At 38.6% G+C, this 24674-nt stretch overlaps 1 protein-coding gene across 4 annotated transcripts in view; it reads right to left on the bottom strand.

The window, feature by feature from the left end:
* The window catches only part of TP53I11 (tumor protein p53 inducible protein 11), a 1760993-nt gene that overhangs the window by 1419230 nt on the left and 317089 nt on the right, over nucleotides 1-24674 (bottom strand). For 3 of the 4 annotated variants that reach the window (XM_044082554.1, XM_044082556.1, XM_044082557.1), the window contains exon 2: nucleotides 11647-11742. The gene's annotated coding sequence lies outside the window, so the exon portion shown is untranslated. The remainder of the gene's footprint in view (nucleotides 1-11646; nucleotides 11743-24674) is intronic. The other variant, XM_044082555.1, reaches the window with a different exon arrangement.

A 24674-nucleotide genomic window follows, 5' to 3' on the forward strand; every position in this document is an offset into this window, starting at 1 on the left:
GAGTTCCTCCGTGCTAAACTCTACAATCATATCAGTTCAAAATCATTAGCATTGTGGTTTCTAATTGGAAGTAACAGTAATTATGTGTCTGTGGTTTGTACTACATGATCTAGTGACCACTGAATCTGTTGAAATAAGGGAGTCTGGGGTTCAAGCAACTCACACGGAGAGTTCACAAGGGGTTCTTTCCCTCAAAAAAATACATGTTTGTACATTTTATCAATGTGAAAATTAATCCTTTATGAAATTAATAAGTTTCAACCAGATAAAACCCAGAGGACAAAAGTGGGGACATGCAATGGAAGATTTCTGACACCCTCGTGGCCAGTTCCCTAACCAACTATGCACATTTACATTGGTATACTACCACACGACTGCCATGGTGACACCAGATTCACAGCTGCAGATATTATGGGGTAGGTTTCTTCTTCAGGAAGAGACAGTTTTCCATACATGTCAGCATTCTAAACAAACCTGCTTCCACCTTCTAGTTTATGGGCAAATAAATGTGCTGGCACGTGTGTGGGCATGCTATTATGTGACGTGGTCCAAAATTCCAAAGACCATCAAAGAATATTTGAAACAGATTGATGTATTGCATGGTTTTCAGATTAACATTTTTTACATTCTTATATTGCAGAAAGGACCTGCTTAGACAGAAGACTGTGCTTCTTGTAAGTCTGTTACATAAATTTAAGTACCTTACCCGTCACCAAGTCTGTGTGCTATATGATAAATCACTCCACTGAAGCCAGTTCGATTCACTGGTCTGAAATAAATGGGCTTTGACAAGAGGACCACACCTATGTCAATATCTGTTCCATGCTTGGTATTCCAGCTCACAAAATGTTATGGTCTGTCCACTAGTCATCCCTTGACAAATCAGTGGCCAGACAACACCACATTACATTTCCTTAGCCACTGACAGGAGGGATCAATTCCACTGCAAGTCATCGGTACCCTGGGGGACTACCTGACTTCATTTAACTGCCATCTTTAAATGAAATATTTCTTCTGCAACTGTAGACTGGTACATGAAGACAGCAGCTCTGAAAGTTCAGTTCAGTACATATGACCAAGTAACATAATTAGGGAAGTAATATAAAATTACCCTATTACTTATTTTTTAATCAGCTTAGAGAATAGAGTGTAAACTTTCTAAACAGTGCTAATAATGAATTGCCTGCAAGAGCACACTATCATTACATTTTTTGCATGTTAAGATAAAATATATACTGATGTAATAATTTCTAGTAATAAAAATGATTGACAAATTTACAAATGCAAAAAGAGACCAAGTGAAAAACCTAAATCTCATTGAAACTTTATTTGTAGTCCTGCATATCTACTAAATTGTCGTTAGTGTTCTAATATGACACAAAGCATTGTACAACATGACAGGCAAACCAGGCAACAAGAAAATTTACCAAATAATAATAGGGACCCACTCATGAAGCAGTTGTTTAAATAGAAGGCACCTCTATGGAATGATCAGCTGAGCGCCTGTATGAAGGAGAAATTCTACCATCACCCAGATGGGAAATACTTTTAGATACTATAACTTATTCTGTTTTCAAGCACTTCCAAGGGAAGATGAGCAAGGCAATGCCTTTTTCTATGAAAAAGGGTAACTAAAATTGATTTAATTGTACTCCATTAGCAGACACTTCAGTGGTACAATGGGCATAAAGTCTAATTACAACCCAGGTGAGGTGAAGGGCATAAAGTCTAATTACAACCCAGGTGAGGTGAATTTAATGTCTTAGGCATGTCCTGGAGTCAGCACAGGAGAGGACAAGGACATACCTCTCAACCTCTTAGTGCAAGAAATCTGAACAAAGCTCGACAAAATGGGGGACAAAGGCCAAAAATAGGGACATATTTTAAATATTGCTCTTATAAACTTAAAAATTTGCTAGAATAACAGTTTGTTTAAGCATATATTTTCTGAAGGATTTGAAGTCAAAATCTCAAATATATATTATTTAGTGACTTCAATCCTCAGTTCATCCCAGTCATTTTCTAGAAAACCACATATTTTATGAAGAACAGTCCAAAAATATGAGCCAAAACTCTGGAATTCTGCGAAAATCTGTACAGTTGGGAGGTATGAATGACAACATGTAGCTTATTCATCCCTCTCTCTCTCTCTCTCTGTTGGTGGGACAGATGTAGGCATGTTCAGGAGTCTGCAGAGTCACTGGAGTATCCATCCTCAAAGGGCTAGGCTCACAAGGATGACAGTAGAGGCAGGGATATCCCTCACAAGCGTTCACTGTATGCCCAGTCCTGGCAAAGTAGCAAACATGTGCAATGAGCAGTAGGCATGCTCTTTTGTCCTCTGGCACCCCATCATCGGCAGCCTATGGGAAGGGGCTGATGACTCCGCCCCTGAGAGATTTAATATCTTGAATGAAATCACTAGTACTAGTTTGTGGATTGGGAAGATAAGGGGGATCAGCACAATAATGCTGTTGGCAAGGAGGGAAAGCTGTCACTCGCAACCTGGAGTAGTCCTTGGCAAAAAAAGTTCTTCTTTAATCCTTACAATGTATACCATTTTCATACTAATAAGCTGTTGTATCACACTATCCATACTAGACAGTCTAAAACAAAACAATTTCTTGTCCAGGCTTCTACTTTTTTTTCCTTATTTCCACCATACCTAACGAGTCACCCTATCAGCCGTGCCCACTTGTTCCTTCATCCTGGGTATACTATCAGCAACGCCCACTTGTTCCTTCATCCTGGGTATACTATCAGTGACACCCACTTGTTCCTTCATCCTGAGTATACTATCAGCCATGCCCACTTGTTCCTTCATCCTGAGTATACTATCAGCCACGCCCACTTGTTCCTTCATCCTGAGTATACTATCAGCCACGCCCACTTGTTTCTTCATCCTGAGTATGCCATCAGCAATGCCCACTTGTTCCTTCATCCTGAGTACGCCATCAGCAATGCCCACTTGTTTCTTCATCCTGAGTATGCCATCAGCAATGCCCACTTGTTCCTTCATCCTGAGTATGCCATCAGCAATGCCCACTTGTTTCGTCATCTTAGGTACACCATCAGCCACACCCACTTGTTCCTTCATCCTGTGCATTATACAATGAGAGTGACAGATGGCTGTGGGAGGTAATAACATAAGTAGCCTCTGTGGTGTTTTTATTCTTGCCATCATCTTGGCAATGAGGGTATATTTACTTGTATCTCATCCCTTCTGTGAGCAGGGGATGACCGATCCACAACAAAGGGATCAGAATGGCCTCAGTGATGCTGTGGCTCACTCGCATGCAACCTTGATATGAGATACCACCAAAGCAGCTTGGTGGCCAAAGGCTGGTACTGCCTCCTGCAATATCACCCCTTCTCTGAGTTATTAGGGTACTGTTAGACTCCAACCAGCCCCATTCTCTCCTGCCAATTCTGGAAATTGCTCGAGCTGTTAGTTTTTTTCAGGTCACCTGAAATGTAGCCAGGGCTTTTCACACTAGGCCACCAGATCTGATCATCAAGCATGCTAATCTAAATTCAAAATTAGGAAATATAATCTAGAGGCAAGATGTTACTCAAATCAAATTTTCATTAGCATTGGGCAGATGTTTCCAGAAATTTATTGATCAGTGATGCATTAAAGCAAAACAGTGTTTAAAACCATCTTGAGAGTTACAACTGCTGTCTGTATAAAGAGCATACTTTAAAGGCTACAACAAGAGTAACTATTTGATCCTTTTATCAAGTATTACTTCACAAGCATTCATGTGTGCCATTTTCCTTTCAAAAGGTTAAATAATATTTATTTATTTTACATTTATTGACCGGGATAGTCTGACTGGATACATGTCCATTTCCAGCAGAGGCCCATGGAGAAAAGTTCCAAACTTGCAAACAGATAAAGACAAGCAAGTTACAGTATATGCACAAACATATTGCATTAACATACAAGTTAGTCTCACATTTCAAGCCTATGAAGAATACAGTTTATATTCAGAAATATATACAAATATGTTACAGTTTTTCTTATCAAACCTATAGGTGCAGCTATATACAGAGTATCTGCAAAGATATTACAGTTTCTCTTTTCAAACCTTTTAGTGTAAGAGGCAAGTCGCTGTGAATAAAATAATTGCAGGGATATGGAAGTAGATGAGGTTTTAGTCAGGGTTAGAGCAAAGACATAACCAGTGAGTTTTAAAATACTGGGTTAGATTTTTTTTGAACTGATTAAGGGAGGGATTCAGAGTAAGGTCAGATGGGAGCGAATTGCAGGTTTTGCCTACTAAATTTGCAAACAAAGATTCTCCAGATAGGTTGTTAGCTTTAACAGACTGAACCAAAAGTTTTGTAGTAGAACAAAGTGGCCTAGCGTTTTTGTAGGGATGGATAATGGTTTTAAGGGAGGGTGTTTTTTCTGGATGCTTAATAACCTTGAATGCTACAGTAAGTTAATTATATTGAATTAGCCTAGGGAGTTCTAGCCATCCTAAGAAGTTTAGGTTTTGACAATGGTGTGTCCTTGTAGGGAGTTCCTGTGGCAAACCTGGCAATTTGATTGTAGCAGCTAGAGAGTTTGCCGAGATCAGTTTTGTTCAAGTTAGTGAGTATTGGTGAGGCACAGAGTAGAGTTGAAAGCAGATGGGTATGGGCAATTGCAGTCCTAGCTAGAGGGGTGAGAAAAGGTTTGTTTGTTTTTGTATAGGGAGTCAAGTTTTTTTATTAACGCTTTTAATAGTTTGGTTTACGTGCATATCATATTTGAGGTTGTTGTCTATTATAACACCCAGGAGTTTGATATACATATCTGGTGAAATTATGGTCCCATTGTTAGATGTTATAGTAAACAAAGGTTGAGAGGATTTGCGAGTAGGGGGAGAAGAGCAATAGCTTTGTTTTATTAGGGTTTAATATCAGCTGTTGATTAGAGATCCAGTGTTCCACTGTATTAAAAGTTTTCTGGGTTAAACTAAGGAGATCTGTAGGGATAGAGGCTGAGCAAATCAGGGTGGAGTCATCTGCATATTGTATACAGGTTGCGTCTGGGATTACAGTGTGGAGGTCATTGATAAAGAGGGAGAAAAGAAGAGGACCTTATATGGAGCCTCGAGGGACATCAAGGGTAACGGGGAGAAGGGTGGAGAGTTTGTCCTGCCAAAGCACAGCCTGCTGTCTTCCACTAAGATAAGATTGAAACCACTGTATGGCATGGTTGTTTAGGGAGATTTTATCTAGGGTAAGAGTAGCTGGTGGTTAACCATGTCGCAGGCCTTGGAAAAATCGAGAAACAGGGCAGAAGATAGTTTGTTGTTGTTACGGTTGGAATTTTATTACATTAGAAAAGGAGAGGAGGGCTGAGGTGGTACTGTGCTGTGGTCTAAATCCATGCTGGGAGTTGGCCAGAAGATTATGTTGAATAAGGTAGTGTAAGAGTTGTTTACTTTATATGGATACACTTTTCCATAATTTTAGACAGAGTGGAAAGGGATAGGTATCGGTCTATAGTTTGACAGTTCAATGGAGCTGCCTCCTTTCTGGAGTGGTATGACGTGATATTTTCCAGATAGAGGGGATAGAGGATTCAGCTATGGTTCTGTTCATCAAAATAGAGCCAGGGAATGCTATAACATTAGCAGCCTTTTGTAGGTAGTCTGTATGGAGGAGGTTGGTTTGAGTTTTTTAATTAGGGCTCTAATGAGTGAAGTCGGAACTTTTTGGAAGCTGAAGGAAAGAATGTCGCTGGGTTTACAGGTTTCAGTGTTAGACAAGTGGGTTTAAGTTTGCTAGCAAGGGCCTGGATGCTTTTGTAAAGAAACTGTTGAAGGTGCTGGCAATGGACTCTGGCAATATTTGGGTTGGGACTGAGGGGGTTGGAGTTGTGGATTGCCCTGGGTGAAGGAGTTTGTTAATACTGACCAGAATTTCTGTGGCTTGTTGTGGTGTTTCTGCTGTAGATGGCAGAAAGTTTTTTTTTTTTTATTTTTGTCTAGTAATATGGATTTTTTTGTATCATTCCTATATTGTCAAAATTTGAGTTGATCTTGTGGGGCTTTAGAGGGGCACCAGGAGTTCCAGGCATTATTTCTTTGGATGATCTTTAGTTTGGTTTCTTCAGTGAGCCAGGGGGCAATTTTTGTTTTAATTCTAATAGAGCATGTAGGTGCATGGCTGACAAGGATGGCCAGGAATACGTTATTAAAGTGTGTTACTAGTGGTAGCGGTTTTAGAATTGACTAATTGCATAATCTTCTAAGAATTTATTAAGGTTGAAGTTTTTATTTCTTATTGTTTTATAGATGGGTAGATGTAGACATTCAATGTTATGCTTAATAGTATAAGTTTAGAAATGATCACTTAGATCTTCAGGGGGAGTACCTGATTTATACATGTGGTGGGGGCTATTAATTAGTATCCAGTCCAGGATACTTTCTTTATTGTTAGGCTTGCCGATCCTAGCACTGGAGGTTATAGTTTGTGTAAAACTATGTAGGTTTACATGGGTGGTTGGGTTCTCTGCAGTGCAGGTATTCCAATCTATATTGAGGTCCCCTAGAACAATGGTCTCTTGGGGGTAGGCATTGGATATAGCCAGTAAAGGACGTCTTCTTGGGTCCCCGAGTTATTACCTGGGAGGAATATAGACACATACTAGGTTTATACATTTGTTTTTATTTACTTGTAGTTTGGAAATCATAATTTCTTCTTTGTTAAATATAGGTTGTTGAAGGTTGTCTAGAGTAACATTTAGGGTGGTTTTATAGAGAACAGCAACCCCTGCCCCTTTCCTGATAGCATGATCTAGCCTGAGTATAATATACTCTGGACGTAGAATTTCATTATCTGGTGTAGTTAAAATACCACTGTCATTGTTAAAGCCATAGACAGGCTCTGAAGTCCATAAAAGAACTCCTTAACAACATCAAAAAAGAAAAAGAAAACTGCTTTTAAAGCAAGATAACTCTGGATGGATTTACTGTATGAATATAAACAACTGAAACAACCCATTAAGAAAACTGTAAAGGTCTTCCTATATGCATTAACAGATTTTGCAAAAAAAAAAAATAAAAAAATAAATGAAAAAATGCACTTAATTCAAGCCTATGAAACAATGCACAATTATAAACAATATCAGTATTTTAAAACAATTCACATTAATATTTATCCAGAAATGATGTTATGATGAATGAGTCAAGAAGGAATGTATGTGAATAAAATCGCACTGTTTGTGGTTGGGGGGCACTTTCAATAAACTCAAATGCAATTGTACTGTCAGTCATTTCCTAATGGGGCTACTTTATTGCTAGGTTCTTTGCATTTTAAAATTTGAAAAACAGGATACTGCCCTCCTCTGAAGGTAACACTGTTGTTCAATGTTCAAAATGGCATTCTGAAGAGCAGTCAAATTTGGCCATTTTACCCTTACTTGTACAGACTACCAAGCTGCTGGAACCATCTATCTAGTGACATCAAAAAATAGCAAGCCTTAAATATCTTTTGTCAGTCACACAATGAGAACCTCCTGGAAGAAGCCTGCTGCACCTGCTACTGACACAACAGTCAACTATATGCTACAAAAGTGAGACTTCCATTTTGGATAACAGAATGTAAACACTGCCAAAGATTAATTTTTGTCAAATGCCTTTATACCTATTTAAATTGCTGTAAATCAGATGTAATGAGACGTAAACATTTAAGCCAAATTATGGAATCTTTAGCTTAATTGTTATATCAAATGCTTGCGGAAATCAAATGTTTTAGTCCATCTTAAATGTTCTTCTTCATTACCCCCTTTATCTCATTGTATTTGCAGCTTCCCTACATTTAAACTATCAATTTAACTAATTTTGCTGCTGTCCAAGGCCAGTCTTGGCTGAAAAAGGTCAACAATCTGCTTACCTAGGTAAGCAAATAATAAATAAAATAATACATTTAAAAAAAAATGAAACAATATTAAATACAACACAGTAACAGCAGTTAGCCAAAGACTACATACAAAGATTCAGGGTACAGCTTTAGTGATGACACTTACAAAACAAATCATTATATAAAGTATCTATGGTACCAGGCAGAAATAGTGTGCCGAAAGAAAAACTTGGAGGCTTAAAACCTAGAGGTCACTGCCAGAATGAAAAAAAAAATACTGTTTGCTCAAAAGTGGTGCCAGGTTTCTGTTGAAAATGAACACTTGATTACTATAAAGATCAAAATAAAACCCCCTTAAAAAACTTAAACCAGAAGAAGCTTTCACAAATTTCATAAACTTTTTGGATCTGTTTAACTTTATAACACAAAAGCACTAATCGAAATAAACTTGTCTTTAGTCGGTTTTCCTCAAATAAATTTTTCTCCTGAAAAAACAGGTACTCAGTAACAGTACAGATACCAATGACCTTTATGTACATGAAGAAAAATCTTGGGTTTGAAAGATGGACAACAGGAAACAGATAGCAGTACGCCACTGAAGCCAGAAATCAATGCTTAAATAAATCCAGACATGCACTGTGTTTAAAAGGACAATTGCCAACAGAGCTTAATGTCCAGAACTGGGTACCAATTTCAAGAATGACCTTTCTAACTCTACTGTTCACAGCATATTTATACAAGGTGCTCCACCTTAAAAGCACGGGTGTAGCCAGAGATTTACATTTTGTACTCATACCTAATGTTGCTGCTCCCACTACCCACTTGCCATTTTAAAAATGTACATCGTCCTCAACATGCTATCCCAGATACATGGGAAGAAGCACGTTATTTTTAACTGTTACAATATATTTCTATAAAAAGCTAGTTTTAGAGGTGTATCCCTTTTGCACAAGAATTCTTTGTGTACTGCTATAATGTAAATATTCATTTACACAGTTCTAAACATTCTGTGCTTTTTAAGTATTGACATTTTCAAGAGATGCTCAGAAAAAAATGTACTCATTTCAGTACTACACCCTTGCTTAAAAGTGTATGACAAATTAACTCTGCTGCTTTGGGCTACAATCTATGTTAAGCAAACCCAAACAAGATTTACAATAACCATATAAAACTCAGAAGTACGAACATTAATTTCTCAGGTATTTTCTCATTTCACACAGAGCCTCGTGCCTTTCAGTCCTCCCTGGAAAATACTAACTATCTTGACTAAATGTATTTTACACTGCCAGATATGTTATCTTTTCAGGAGGAACTGTTACTACTCACTTTAGTACCACAACCTTTTCTAACAAGACTGCACTGACACTTGCCAGGCCAGTTTGACAAACCAAGGTCTCAGTTACTATACATTAAAATGAACCACTCACACTGATAAAATATAGCTATAGCTAAGCTGTTTCTCTTTAATAAGCAGATGTCAGTTATAACTTACCTCTAGCATTTGAAATAGGATTATGACAGTCTTGATTTAAGGAAATTAAACATAGTCTGAGAACCCAGCCACTGGGGATGCATAAACCAGTGCGCATTTCTTTGTGCCGGTCCCAAGCCCGGATAAATGGGGAGGGTTGCGTCAGGAAGGGCATCTGGCGTAAAATTTTGCCAAATCATACATGGGGACAACAGTACAGTTGATCCACTGTGGCGACCCCTAATGGGAGCAGCCAAAAGAAGAAGATGACGACAACATAGTCTGACAGTTAAACATTCAAATAAGTATATTCCTTCACAAAGAAAATCTAAAAAGAGGAAATAAAATAATATTGGAACAGACTCATGGCATAAGAAACAAATCTATCTAGGAACCAATTGGTTCTACCATTACCACACTAAATGAAGACACTGGAAATATTTTCAACACTGACTTGTATGGCCACTTATTTAAAAAAGCAAACCTTAACTTACAGACGTGCTCAACTCATACAACAGAAGGCTCTCCCTCTCTCCATCTGCAATCCATAGAAATATTTTTCACTGCTCCTAAACTTGCTAAGAGTCTACCAATCACTCCAAGGAGGAAGAGACACTGATCCCGTTTTGTTTTAGAATCTTCAGAAGAGTGTCAAGAAATTAGTGAACATTTTGAAATACTAAGTTATCATAGTCAACTCCCCCTTCCTGCATTAGGTAAAGAAATCCTGATTCTGTCAGGGCAAAATGTTAAATATGAATATCTTCCTCCACAGCAAGGTTACTTAGATAATCAGGAAGCTATAACACCAAGTAAGGCAGCCCTGCTTTTAAAAGGTAATTGAGGTGTAATGAATGCTATCCTCTGCAAATACGAGTAAGTGTATGTTGGTATGCATGTGTGAGTGAGTGGGAAAAGATACTGCAATTTCATTATAGATGCATGAAGATTTTCTTCTCATCAGGTATAAAAGAAACACTGCCGAGATTTTCAAATATGTCTGAAGTGCAAGTCAGCTGCTTCCTAGAAAGTAATCCAATGATCAGAGGTGAGTTTGCAAAGCAGGAGAGGTGCAGTTAGACAAAGGGATAGGAGTTTGCTGCACTGAGTGGCAAATCCCTGTAATTTTATCTCTGCTGAAAGTAAACATTATAGTCTTCTTTAAAAAGGAATAATCTACATAAACATGCAATGGTGTGAAAACGCATAGACATCCAAGCATACCTAGCCGAATGGTGTCATACACCTAACTACTCTGAGGTTGACAAACGGACAGGCCATTCCAGAAAAAAAAGGATGCATGCAAACGACTTTCTCAGAAGTTAAACTAAACAATACCAAGAAGCTATAACACCGAATTTCCACTGAATATAATAACTTCAATATCTTACCCACTTTAAAACCAACCAGAATGACAGCATTACGTTTACTCACCATGATTAACAGTGCCAGTGTAGTTTTCATTAACTGAAAAGGTGACTCTGCTTAAATAAGCTTAATCTATTGACCATACCATCACTGAATAACCTATTTCTGCTGAAACTGTTTGTTGCATAGCTGCATGAAAAACTTCCTCATGATCTGCACAGATTTAAGAGGTATTTGTCCATGTGAACTGCTGTTAAGTTTTTTTTTTTTTTTTTTTTTTTTTTTGAGTCGTGCATGGTTAGTTTTTATGATTTGGAGTTCCAAATGGTTGAAGTGGTACAGGCAGTCATCGATCAACTTGATTTACTTAACCTATATAAATAATTTTAACTAAAAATACAGTGGACATTACATTTTGTCTTCATATTTTACATCTTAAAAGATATGTTTCAAGAAAATCAAATGCTGCTCAAAGCAAAATGTCTTTCCATGAACTGACAAGGTAGAACAATATGCATTTTTTCATGTCACTACAAGAAAACATAAATGTTAGCAACATAACTATATATTCAAAAGTGGGTTACATTAATGCAGCTGATTATAGCCAAAATGAAAACAAGCCCATTAATTACAAGATGACTGCATACATAGAATTAGTCAAACGTGCCAAATTTGGACAATGGCATTTAATAACAATTCTGAAGCTTGGCCATACAAAACAAAACATCTTTTTTCACTTATTGTGATACAGCCGTCAAACAGCAAGAACAAACCAAGTATTTAATGAGCTTATCTTTAGATATTTTTGAAGCATTCACAACCTTTCCAAAATAGCAAATAAATCTTCTAGTTTAAACTATGCCAAGTCCCAAAGATTGGGGACCTCTCTTTCACAGAAAATGTCCTTCACAATTTCAGTGAAACCGAAAAGAATGTGCAAAACTTACAGGATAACTTACAGATGATGTAATGTTGATCAGTTTCCACAAATAAGGAGCTCCACCCAGGTTGCCTTGAACAGTTAGGATGTCAGCAGGCTCTGCCTGATTTAAAAAAAAAAAAAAAAAAAAAAAAAAATTAGCACATTCCTATGCAAAAAAAAAAAAAATATATGGCATTCACAGTTTCAGTGACTAATACCAGTCTACAAAATCAATTTATAATGTATTCTAATGAATTTAAGTAATAAGGGTGCATCACTCACACTAGCTTTTTTATATGAAACTACGCCCTTAGTGCATCATAAATATGCACCACAAATCCTTTAAAACAGAGAAACTGGTCAGGAATAACAAATAGCTATAACAATGCTTTTTGTATAACACAACCTAGAATTTACCACTGTTCCTCAGACATCCTGCACGGTTTTAAAAGTGCATACACAGTTCTAAGCAACAGCTTTGCCCAATTGTACAAAGTACCTGCCTGGTATAATATCAGTATTACAACTTCCTTGAGCAGGAAACATTACCATCTCTTTAGTGGATGTCTAGGCTGCACATAAATTCATGAATTTCAACCCATATTTCATAGTATCATTTATATCCTCATCTTTCTACAGAGAAATCTCTGCCACCATCCCAAATCTCACAACGTTAATACTTCCCAGTGGACATTATCCGACAAAGTCTATGACAATTAATTTGTACTACACAGATGTAGCCTGGAGCAGGCATAGAACTGCAAGGCCAGTGAAAAAAGAAAGTACGTGCCTGAAACTGCAAGGTATTTAGACAGTATCCTGCTGGGTAACTGCATTCAGCTGTATGCCATTCTATTACTTTAAAACATGGGCGTACATTTTTGTTTTGAAGAAGCATCAAAAGTAAGTTTGCAGTTAAGTTTTCTTTTTTTGTGACTGAACAAAGAGGTACACAGCTAAATAATTAAAATGAGACCTTGCTGTAGCAGCATGAAAGGGACATTTAAAATGTGAAAAAGTCAACATAAAAACGGTTATTTCACATAAAGCTAAAAGGTGGTTAACAAATGAACAATTTTAGTCCTTCTGTATTTTATAAAGTCATCATACATATGCTCGTACGTATTAGTTAATACGTAAAGGTTGTAAGTGACCAGAGTAGAACACAATAGAAACAAAAATAGGAATGGTGAAATCAATCCTTGCCTAAAAGAAGCTTTAGCTAAGGTCCTCAACGTATGCCTCACTTCAGAGCTTACATCTTACCTGGGATAACCAGACAAGAAAACTGCATATGGGGTACTTATGCACACAATGATACGGGGATGGGGGCTTGCATAATGGTTATGGTGCTGCTTCACAGACTCGTATGGCATTTGATTCTCACCTTTAGACTTTGGGTGTTTGCACAATGTTTAAGGAGTTTACCATGTAGAAAGTTGGTACAAGGTTTCATTCCTAACTTTGGGTTGGGAATTCTAGCTTGGCTTAAACTGGCCTTCAAAGGCAGATAGTCTAGTTCTAAGTTATGAACGTATACACGCATTGTACAGAAGGCCAAAAAGAAACATCCAGATTGCCGAAATGCAGAGACAGGAATACAGTGCTAATTTATATAATATGATAATGTCACTGAGTATTAACATATGGGGCAAAACAGTAGACAGATGGAGCAATAAATGGAGCAGAATGATAATTAATACAAGAAAATTTGTATTTCTTGGATCAGTGGTTCAAAGTTAGGGAGTCTAATGCTGGTAGACTGGGTCAAAACCTACACTATCCATAAATGCAACACATTAAGAAAATATGTTTGAATCCATTTTAATATTTGGAAGAACAAGACAGTGACGTTATAAAACATAAAAAAGCACATAAAATTAGCAACAGTGGTAGCAAACCATTGGGAATGGAACAAGGCCTTCCCTTTCTATGGAATATGTATGACAGGGAAATAAAATGAAGGTTTTGACTTGGACTTGTAAAATACTTGAAGTTTATCAAGGCCATGGAGGGATAGCGGCTTTATGGGATAACCAAGGAATTAAAACTACTGAAAATGATCTCAGCAGTATAGACTACAGTAAGAAGTCATGGCTGTATCTTGTGTAGTGGATCATGAAATAGACCATGACTGGGCTGCAAAGAGGATAAACTGTTATAATTTGAGAAACAAGAGTTGTAAATGTAAAAATGTGTCTACAGCTGGAGGAATACAGAAGGACACTTCTTCAGTTCTGCAGAGTGTCAGAAGAAAGACTTCTGAAAGAGGGAAAATATTACCAAAAAGGAACTAATTACAAAAAGAGAGAGTAACTAACAGTAGAAGGATTTCTTAGGAAAGGGATCTTTGAAGTGCAAAGGGGAGTTCATCCATACGCAGCACTTCTGACTGTCTGAGCTTTCATATAATACATAAAACAGAGTACGAAGGACTAGTCGGGATAAAATCATTTCAGCTAGCAGATCTATGAGACTCCCTCTCTTTGGAAGGAATAAAGACGCCTTGTTGAAGCTTCCGGTAGTTTATTCAGTGAAGAAGGTCCATCTACCTACTTAACTGAATAAACTACTGGAAACTTCAACAGGGTGTCTTTATTCTTCCCACAGAGAGGGTATGAGTGAGACAGACAGAGAGCGAGAGTCTCCTTAATCTACTAGCTCAAGTGATTTGTCTGGACTAATCTGTCATACTCAGTTTCATGTTAGCCCGGTTACCCTCTGGGTCACAGGTGGGATGCCAGTCTTCACTCAAGCCCCCCAGAGTACATCTGCTTTCTGTTGGTCCTTGGCATCTCCAAGGAGTTATCCTGTGAGAGAATCACTTTAAGGAGACCACCAGCGATTTGGAAAGGGACAACTCCAGACTTAAAAATCTTCTGAAGATGCCAACCTTGGTAAAAACCCAGCACACAAAGCATAACGACCACACAAACAGCTCACCAATGGTCAACATCAAACATTAATCTACAGACAACTTCCTCTTCCTTGAGAAACTAAAAAGACTGAAAGGACTATACTGGGAAGAAATCTACCTTAAGAACAGTATTGAAAAAGATAGGATTCCTAGGGGACTAAAGCTGTTCAAGAAAACCATGTGGCACAACGTGGAGGAGGACTTCATCCAAGAATGAGACACAGTTTTAAGGGATGCTAGTCTCAATCTGACTGGGATCCGGCTTAGGCATAACAAAATCCAGCAGGATTTGACTATCAGCAGCATCTTAAACCTGGAGAATATATGAGAGGATGACCCTGACTCCACTTCTAGATTTTTAGATCTTGAAAACAAAGTTAAGGAGAAGAAACTGCAAAAAATCAGCAGGGATCTAAGGGACAAGGAAGAACCACAAAACCATCATTCTTCAACCAGAAGGAGAACCCCACCTAGACACAACAATGGGAAACATTTTGTTAGGTTTGTCATGCTTCCAGTGCCTAACAACCCTCCCATGCATGTCGCTGGAACAAAAAGGTGCCTGACCAGACACATTGCTGACCAGAGAGATGTACAAGGAGACAACAGACTTGACGTAGGTGCACCCGACACCAACACAAAGCAACAGGACATGAAAATACCAGAGAGAAATACCCACCAATCAATACCAGTAAACTTAAAAAGGGAAGCACAGAATGGAGCAGCCCTTCACCCCAACGACACCAAACACAGAGGAACAGGACCTGGAATGGAACCAGTAAACTTCAAAAGGGAAGGACAGAATGGAACAGCCCTTCACCCCAATGACACCAAACACAGAGGAACAGGACCTGGAATGGAACCAGGGAACTGAGGGATTTGGAGAGATAGACAACAGAAGGGACCTGCCAGAGCCAACAACTAAGAAAGACTAACATCTGAAATCACTTGATAAAACCACGGATTCAGCTGCAGCAAAAATCTTAGGTAAGGATCTGACTTTTATACCAGTTAACAGAAATAACTTGGTCAAAATAGTGATGGAGGTTAAACTGTACATGAGGACATTAAAACTCAAATTATTTTTCAAGGGGAAAGCTAAGGATGGAAGCAACACTGGTGGAAATGACAACGCTATAAAATGAAGAGCCCAGTGACTTCTGCCTCCCTGTGCACCCCAGCCTGCGTGCGTATGAGAGCAAATGTGGGGGTGATATCCACAGGTCCCATGGTAAACCACCTAGGAAGAAGCTATACAACATCAGCAAAGAGGAACTGTCTGCTCTAAAAAAAAAAAACAAAAAAAAATCTGAGCAGAGATAAGACTCATGGGATCATGAAGTGGATAAGGGGGAGGCGTCTTAGTCACAGCTACAGCTGCTTATAACTGCAAGATTGAGGACACGCTTGACAATAACAGGTTTTACAGTAAATGTGATTTTAGCACTGTGAATATTGCATACAATAATTTAAAACCACTTCTAAGGATGCTACACAAGGATGATTTACTAGGAGCCAAGATTTTTGAGCTTTTGTAAACCCCCCCCCCCCCAAAAAAAAAATATCAAGTTTCATTTGGATTCCAAAATCCCATAAGAATATCTCTGATCCTCCCTATAAACCAACAGTGACAATTGTTGATTCCATAACTAAGACAAAATCCATCTACCTTAATGCCATGATAAAATCAATGGCAAAGGCAAACAAATGTTATTTTAGACTCCCTAGATTTTCTTAGTAAAATAAGAGATATTTCAGTTAACAAATTCCACTGTCCTGGGCACAACAGATGTGGAAGCACATCATACAGTAATTCCATACAGCTACTGTATTCAAGCTGCAACAGAGGCATATGAAAAGGACAGAAGTTCTAGGAAGGTTATTGGACCTAACCCCAAGGAACAACTACTCTGTGCTTAAACAACAGGCTTTATAAGCAGACTACTAGAATGGCAGTGTGGACAGTCATGGCCCTAAGTCTGGCGTATGTGGCTCTGAGAAAATGGGGAGAAGGCGACAGTGTACCAAACCCCCCATTTTATATCAGTGAAATGCTATCTCAGATTTATTGATGACATATGTATAATCTGGGAGGGTGAAAAAGCCACACTGAATGACTTTTACAACCATAGCAGTAATTCCACTGGCTTCCTGAGATTCAAAACCTGTCACAGCAAGACCTCGTTCAACTTTTTAGATATAACCATATCCAAGGACACTCAAAACAAATGCCTGGCGAACAAGCTGTTCAGCAGAGCAACCAGGGTTAATATGCTGCTACACAGTAAAATCATGCATCCCCAGATCACAAAGGGAAATGTTATAAAATCTCAGGGGATGAGAATTGCACGCATCTCCAAAGAGTGTAGAGATTTCATCACAAATCTAATAAGCCTACTCCAAGACTTTTAGGCTAAGGGGTACCGCAATAGATTACTAAATTCTATCCTCAACCCCATCAGAATGTTAAAAGGGACGGATGACCCCATTTTGAGAGACTCCTAGGGCTCAACAGAAACCAACACTGAGATCCGCAGAGGACAAAAGAAAAAGGATGGCACTCACGTTTACAGCAAATTATGTTTCCTGTTTACAAAAATAGGAGCAGGAACTGAATTTATTTAATGTTGCTTAGCTTATATGATGTATAGTAATGTATGCAAGGCATAATGTTTGCTGATTTTAACTCGTTAATACAGTTTGATTACTTTTATATTAACGTAAATTTGCCTATGTCACAAGTGATAATTAATTAAAGGTGTTTAAAAAAAGGACCTCATCCTGGTTTCATATTTGAGAGAGCCAGGAACATTAGGGACTGGGTAGAGTGTAAATTCAGATTGAAGAAAGACAGGGGAACCTAACCCTGCACCCCCCCTTTTTGCACTTGCTGCAAATACATGAGCAACAAGAACTACTATTTTTGTCCAGGACTCCGGAGAAAAACTGACAGCACTTGTTCTAGTAATTGCAATACTAAGTCCATCTACCTGCTTAACTGAATAAACTACTGCAAACTTCAACAAAGGTGTCTTTATACCTCCTACAGGGAGGGTATCAGAGAGAGTCTCCTACAGGGAGGGTATCAGACAGAGTCTCCTACAGGGAGGGTATCAGACAGAGTCTCCTACAGGGAGGGTATCAGACAGAGTCTCCTACAGGGAGGGTATCAGACAGAGTCTCCTACAGGGAGGGTATCAGAGAGAGTCTCCTACAGGGAGGGTATCAGAGAGAGTCTCCTACAGGGAGGGTATCAGAGAGAGTCTCCTACAGGGAGGGTATCAGAGAGAGTCTCCTACAGGGAGGGTATCAGAGAGAGTCTCCTACAGGGAGGGTATCAGAGAGAGTCTCCTACAGGGAGGGTATCAGAGAGAGTCTCCTACAGGGAGGGTATCAGAGAGAGTCTCCTACAGGGAGGGTATCAGAGAGAGTCTCCTACAGGGAGGGTATCAGAGAGAGTCTTCCTAGATCTGTTAGCTAAAGTGATTTTATCAGGACTAATCCTTTATACTCTGTTTCTCGTTAGTCCTGTCACCCCTCTGGGTCACAAGTTGGATACCAGACTTCACTTGAACCCTCTGGATTACCTCTTATAATACATCTGATAAGAGAAAGATAAGACTGGGAGTTCTTAAAGTACCACTTGTATGTACATGTGTAGGTAACTTACAAATGAATGATATTTTTCGTGTTGTTACTGGTCATAAATGGCTCTAGGTTACTAGCATCACATATGCATAATGCATTAAACTTAAAGGTCTTTAATTTAATTTTTAAGAATCTGATTTTAGTGTTTTGTGCCAATTTTCCATATGGGAGAGGTGATAAGGAGTAATAATGTTAGTTCACTAATGAACTAGGTTCTAGTCTCAGAAATTTGTGGAAATATTTTCTGAGTAAAGATATTAAAATGATCCTAGGTGATACCCCGGTGATTGTCTATGGAAAAGGAAAGAACTTGAAGAGTATACTTGAAAGAGAGGGTAGAAGCAACACTAGATCTGCCATGAACAAATGTGGTTCCTGTAGAGGATGTAGATACATAGCAGTAGGGACGTACGTAAGTGTAGTGGGGTATCAACGTACGATATCTTGTCCAGGTGCTTGTAACTGTAGCACCAAGAATTGTGTGCATCTTGCTTCGTGTATGTCATGCGATGCATTTTATGTGGGCATGACTACACGAAGCTTGAAAACAAGAATAGGGGAACATGTCAGTTCAATCAGGAGAAAGGATGAGCACAATGCACTTTATTTGCATAGTGCAGTATGTGGGAATTTTAATAAATTTTTATTTTTTATTATAGATAGGGTAAAGTCTAACATTCAGTGTGATGTACAGAACAGGGTAGCAAGGTTAGAAATGGTATGGCAGCTTAGGCTCGATGCTACCAGGCGCCCTGGACTAAATGAATGTGTCACCATAAAGCCTCCTTTAAAATACTTAAGTAGTGTTATCTAGAGGAATTGCAATTTTAAATTACATTTTTATATGTATACATATGTAGTGTATGATTTATAAGTTTATTAAATGTTATGCAATTGTGTTTTTAAATCAATATTTGGTTGTAAATGTATTTTTAAGAAATTGTCTGTTTGATTGATTTATTGATTAATTGGATGGGTGGGGAGAATGCATTCTTGCTTTAAATGTGGAGTGTTTTTTATATGGAGTGTTTTACTGTCAGACTCTGAAGAAGCCAGGTTGCTGGTGAAAGCATATGCTTAGTCTGTTGTTGGTTGAATAAATCTTCGTGTTTCAGATCTTGAGTATTCATTCAGTGCACACTGTGGTTCCAATTTCATTTCATTTTCACGTAATGACTATAAGCAAAGAGTTGTGTCACTGACCAGTTTACATAAGGAGTAAATATCTGGGTAGAAGTCAGACGGAGTGGATGGGACTGGATGCTATGCAGTAGCTTGTGCTGCCTGTATTTGAGGGACTGTGCTTGAGTGGAAAACAGTGTTATAGTGAAGCGAGAATGTTAAAATTTGAGCACTTACAGAACATCCCCTCCCTCCAATATGGACAACTTACAATTTTTGCCCATTGTTCAGTTTTAACTTCTGCTGGCTTATGTCAGGGTTTGGAAAGTAACAGTCATGCTGAGAAGCTAACATTATTTTTTTAAGGACAGAGTTTCATACAGTCATGTGAAATGAAATGCAGGAGTGATTTGAAAAACTTGGCTAAAACAAGCTGCAAGCAAAGGGTATTAATGGTATCAAGGCAGAGATATATGAAACAAAGAGAGAAGCACTTCTCTAAAGATCATGAAGCCATCCAAATGAATAATGCAGCAAGTTAAATATGAAAAAATGTGTTATGAAATATGTGCATTTTTTTAAATATAAACCAAACCCTTCACAAATGCAAGGGCCTCAGTTGGAATACATATTTTATGGCGATAAGAGCTGGAAAAGCTTTTAAAAAGAAATATACAAAGATGAAATACGTTTGCCCATTCTGCAGTGCTCCTGTCACTTTGACGAAAATGTTTTCATGCTTTTGCACTTACCCTCCAGGAGGGTCAACAAGAGGCGAATGTTGGCGTATGTGGATGAGTATGCTTGTGTGTGCGAATAACTGCATGATGATTAGCTCTTTTCTTTCAAAGCATATCAGAATACATGGTTTCCTTTTTTTTTCTCATTAATGTAGAAGAGAAGTGGCCCATGGCTTTATAAGGCAATAATTAACTGCATGGACTTTTTGGCAACAAGATAAGTACGTTAAAGTGTACTTTAATATTAAGGCATACTTTAAACATCACTAGTTCCTAGATTAAAATGCGCTCAAAACAAAGCCAGGCAATTTCTATACTCCAGCCTGAAGATGATGAAAGGCTGAGAATCTACATTAGTAACTGCTTATCCCTCTAGCATAATAACCATGTTTCTTTAATGCAATATTAACGCACCCTTCTGCATCTTTCAACACTGGCAAATTTTTCAGTGGAATGAATATTTGAACTCCATTAATCTTCTGTTTTGGTAAAGAATGCAAGCAGAGCTCGACAGATCTCTACTTCTCTTAACAGTCAGAGCTTTTCAAAAGGGTTTCTTGTCCATTACAAAAACAAAGTGTGTTATGTATGCCATATCTTTGAAGAGAAACATACCCAACTCTATATAAATGTACAGAAACAGTTATTGGCAACAGAAGTGAATGCTATATTTCTAAAATCCACTCATAACCTAAGTGTCCTGTTTAATCATAGCCTCACGTCAGGCTTCGTACTCTGAGTGGCACACAGCTACAGTTATCCCACTCCACAAGGGGGGATCCACCTTGGATCCTGGGAACTATCGTCCCATCAGTCTGACGAGCCTGATCTGCAAAGCCATGGAATGCATTATCATGAAACTTGTAAACAAAGACATTGGCAACCTTTAAACACTGGACCCCACCCAGTTTGGTTTTGCAAAGGGCCGATCTAGTCTCCTCAACCTGATCGACTTAGAATCAGTATCCAGAGCCGTGGATGAGGGTAAGGCAGTCCAAACAGCCTATCTGGACCTCGCCAAGGCCTTCAACACCATCCTCCACTCTAGAATCATAGATAAACTTACTAAGCTGGGCATTAATCCCTACATCACTCGATGGGCTGCCAACTGGCTTACTGACAGAACCCACAATGTAAAAGTAGCTGATTCAAAATCCAGCTCCAGACAAGTGGAGTACCTCAGGGTTCAGTCCTGGGACCGCTCTTGTTTGGCAACTACTTCTCTGAAGTACAGGCTAGCACTAAGGGACTCTGGCTAGCAAAGTTCGCAGATGACTGCAAACTGGGAGACATTACTGAATCCCCAAATGATGTGGATATTCTACAAAAGGGCCTTACAGAAACAGATGCTTGGTGCCAGAGCCAAGGGCTCAAGCTCAATGCCAAGAAATGTATAGTTATCCCCTTTGGGGAAAAAACATGTACCCATGAATTACCACATAAGTGGCAGCACACTAAACACCGAAAGTGTGATAAGGGACTTAGGGACACAAGTGGACAGTGGTCTCACCTTTGATAAGGTGAAGTAAACAAGAAGGTGGATATCTGGCCACTGGAGGTATTGGTGGACATATAAAGTGCTGAACTGTGGGCGATTTTCATTATGAAAATAATTTATCGATATACGAGCACAAGTCTAAGTTGGAGCTCTTATTTTAACGATAATGATATAGGGTGAAATTTACAAGGAACAGTATTGGAGATTTTTTGCAAGAACACCAGAAAAAAAAAATCGTCCTGTACTTTGCCAAATAAGCACTACAATGTATTTACAATACCTGCCTAAGCTGCCAACAACAGATCCACAGAGGAACTCAAGTTCTCATTTAAAGGACAACATATTAAAAGTCCAGCAACCATCCCATCCTATGCATATATACTGTTACGTTTAGAAACTAAACTCCAATGCTTGCACTACACACAGAACTTGCATTTTCATCTTCTAACAAAGGTAAACGTGCAATATGCTATTCCATTGGCAGCATACTTAAGGATCCATTAAGGTTTACCATGAATGCACAGCCTACACTGGCATCAAACTCACTTTTCCACTTTGTACATGGGAATGATGTGTCACATCAACAGTGACCATTGCCTGCAGCCACTGTTTACACCACCAGGTGTCTAGCCAGTGACCACTGCCTGCAGCCAGTATTTACACCATCAGGTGTCTAGCCAGTGACCACTGCCTGCAGCCAGTGTTTACACCACCAGGTGGCTAGCCAGGCCATAAGAAACTGCTGACTGTATGGTATCTGCATATTTTCCTGCTCTTGTGAGACTCTCTACATTAGTAGTATGGATTTGCAACACAGCTTTTATTTATACATGCTCTATAATTTAAGTTTAAGCATTTGCATATTTTTTAACCTGACAGTTTTTTTGTATCCTCTTGTAGTTTTCTCTATTTTAACACCTGCAATTGATAGAATAACAAGGCCATTACAGATGCTGCAGCACAAAAGGTTAATGTACTGCTAAATTACACCAATAGTAAGGTGAATGTGGGCTGTTGTCAAACCTGGGGAGTAATCCAGTCAGAGCATCAGTGCTGAATATGTTTGCTTTGTCGATGGTGGGTTCAGTCAACTACATGTAACAAGTTTAGTTTGATTGTCCTCAGGCTTTAATAGCCAAGACCTGTTTGTAAAGAACAATCATTAGCTTTTTAAAAGGTAGGTCAAGTCAAGTATGGCATACAGTAAAGGGGCCTGTGTTGAAGTCTAATATACAAAATTCGGTTCTTTGGCTTTGCAGAGTCTGTTTCATGACATTTTTACACAGCTTCTATTTGTAATGACTCCATATTACCCAGTAGAAACCTTGACAACTATGACACTGGCTAGCTTTGTGGTCCATCTATAAACAGGACACACAGCCTGTTGCTGCAGTCAACAGCCTAAATGTGGTATAGTCCTCTGTGTGAAATTGTGGAAAATTTAAGAGTGTTTATATTGCCTTTTGTTTCAGTGGGTGCTTCCTACAGCCTTGGATTTTATTTTTGTTTACTGGTTATTGCTTTGAAGGCTGGTTATTCCTCAGTTTTGAACATTTACTAAATGTGGTATTGGGGAGAGCAGTAGCTTTGGAGTTTTGAATAATGCAAGCTGTTAAGTCTTTGTTCATACATTTAGGCCAGTGAAATAAAACTTCACTCGCTGTAGACATAAAATCGCTTGTGGGTCACTGTACATTCAAAGGTCAATGTACTGGAGCACTCATATGGCCTTAAAAATTAATTTGCACATCTACCATAAAGCCTTCATAAAAAGAAAAAAATGATCCCCAAGCAAACACACATGCTATCAAATAAAAGGCCCTGATAAAACAAAATGTCAACTGTAAAAAAAAAAAAAAAAAAAAAAAAAAAAAAAAATGGTGGCATTATGGGAGATACGCAAATTACCCCTTAATAATGAACTGCATACTGGAGTATATGTATAACACATACAGATATACGCTTGCACAAACCTTGGTATGTGCATGCACACACACAAACATAATTTCCTCTGACTCGTGTGACTTTCTTTGGTTCGTTGGTTTTCCTTAAAAACAAGGAAGCAGTCTTTTAAGCTATGACAGGTATGTACATTTATTGGTTAGGCACATTATCTGCATATGGACATGAAAAATGATGATATAGAAACCCTTAATACCATTATTTTCCTTCAAGAGCTGGTCATGCCTACTCAACCTTGTAGACTTCTTTGAGAATATCACCAAAGCAATTGGCAAGAGTAAAACTGTGTATAGTGCCTACTTTGACTTGGCCAAAGCATTCAACACAATACTCTACTCGGGCATTGTAGGCACCCTCACAAAATTAAGTATAAACCCTTACATCTCCAGCTGGATAGCCATCTAGCTAAAAGACTGGACACAAATAGTCAAGATAAAAGTGTCTACCTCCACATAAAGGCCAGTCACTAGAGTCCCCCAGGACTCAGTGCTGGGGCCACTCATTTTGAGGTCAAGGCTCAGTGCTGGTGCCACTCATCTTTGAGGTAAAGGCCAACATCAAAGTCTTCTGGTATAACAAGTTCATAGATGATTGCAAACTAGATACAGTTACATACATAATCCTCCAAAGACAAAAACATACTCCAAGAAGGCCCGACACAGACTAGTAACTGATGTCAGAGTCATGGTCTGAAACAACACCAAAAAATTTATATTTTAGAAAGATGATCATTCCTGGAACTTACTGCACCTATAATACATCCCAGGAAGTGACCCTATGTTTTGGCAAACCATGTAGACAATGACTTCACCTTTGACCCTCATGTGTTGTCTTTAGTAAAGAAGTCATTCTACTTTGTGCAACCTATAAGCATTGGGTGTGGTATCTACATCCAACGAAGTCATTATTTCATTTTACTCTGTCCTTATTAGACCAATCATGGAGATCAATGCTCCCTTCCATGTGCACCTCATCAAGCAGATGCAAGACCTGGAGAATCCACAGAGGTTCCTAGCAAAAATACATGCATACATCTCAACCTCTTACCGCAAGAAATGTGAACAAAGCATGACATAATCAGGGAGACAAAGGTCTAAAAATTGGGACACATTTTAAATATTGCTCTTAGAAACTTAAAAGTTGCTAGAATATCAGGATTTGTGTCA

The sequence above is a fragment of the Protopterus annectens genome, chromosome 9.part0, assembly GCF_019279795.1.
Source record: "Protopterus annectens isolate FY-2018-M chromosome 9.part0, PAN1.0, whole genome shotgun sequence".
NCBI classification, from domain to species: Eukaryota; Metazoa; Chordata; order Ceratodontiformes; family Protopteridae; genus Protopterus; species Protopterus annectens.